Here is a 1239-nt window from a genome sequence, read left to right on the forward strand (position 1 = left end):
TCATGTCAATATGTTGATTTAGGATTGTTCAAAATTAGATATATTTCATTATATCCAGATATCTAAATTATCAAAGAGCATCTTTTGGTTTCTCTCTTAATTTTCTTTATCCAAGTTTCTGTATTTTTCTAGGCCTTTCAAAATGCACTTCAAGGGATGCCTGGGTGGCTCAGTCAGCCAGTTAAGCATCTGCTTTGGGCTCAAGTCATGATCCCAGCATCCTGGGATCACCCCTGCCTCTGGCTCCCTGCTCAGAGGGGGGGTCTGCTTCTTCCTCCCCCTGCTCTTGTGCTCTCTCTGACTCGTTCTCTCTTTCCTGTTCAAATAAATAAATAAAATCTTAAAAAAAAAAGACAAAATACATTTCAATATTAATAGTTCCTAAATTTGGTTATAAGCTTAGGATTTTGTTTGCCAAAGCCATATTTTTCCCTCACAAATTTCCAAATTTTAATGTGTAGATGATTTTAAGTTTAAAGAACTCTTCTCTGCAAGTTAATCAAGCATTTACCTGCCAGAAGATGAGCATTTTTTATACAAAACTTTTTGTAGTGATGTGCTCCATGTTCAATTTTTTGACATAGGAAAATGCTTTCTTTAGAATCTTGAGTACTTCCTGGACAAAATGTTGGAGGTATGGTAGAGTGAAAAAGAATGCATGACTTAATTAAAACAACCTTAGCTAAAATTTCAGCTCTTCCACTTTAAAGATTTTGAGACTCAGTGTCTACAATTCTGTGGGGTATAAAAAGGAATACTATTGCTTCTCGGCCTTTTGGCTAAGATCAAGTGTAGTGTAGTATCTGTTCTTATCAGTAAAAAGGAATACTGACCACATATCAGGCTCTTATGAGGTAGACACACATACATACATACACATGGAGTCAATATAAAAATTTTTCAATTCAATTCCTGTTACAAAGAGAACATCTGATACACTTAATTCTCTTATTTCCTTATCTTGTCTCATTCTCTAAAAGTGCCTCAAGTAACATTTTCTTTCTGTGGTCTTACATCATCTCAAATTTGTTATGACAGAAAACTTTTAATATCTATTGCCTTTACTCTAGATCTTAGTCTTAGAAAAAAAACTATCATATTACCTTAATTTGCTTATCAAAACCATTTGCTTCCTAACATGAATGGGATATACTAGAGGGATGCCTGGGTGGCTCAGTCAGTTAAGCATCTGCCTTTGGCTCTGGTCATGATCCCAGGTCCTGGGATCTAGGTTCCTTG

General features: G+C 35.5%; 1 pseudogene; it reads left to right on the top strand.

Annotated features, from left to right (window-relative positions):
- The first annotated feature begins 759 nt into the window (after positions 1-759).
- On the top strand, positions 760-914 carry LOC116876970 (annotated as a pseudogene).
- The last annotated feature ends 325 nt before the right edge of the window (positions 915-1239 follow it).

The sequence above is a fragment of the Lontra canadensis genome, unplaced genomic scaffold, assembly GCF_010015895.1.
Source record: "Lontra canadensis isolate GAN:19392208 unplaced genomic scaffold, GSC_riverotter_1.0 scaffold48, whole genome shotgun sequence".
In the NCBI taxonomy this organism is placed as follows: domain Eukaryota; kingdom Metazoa; phylum Chordata; class Mammalia; order Carnivora; family Mustelidae; genus Lontra; species Lontra canadensis.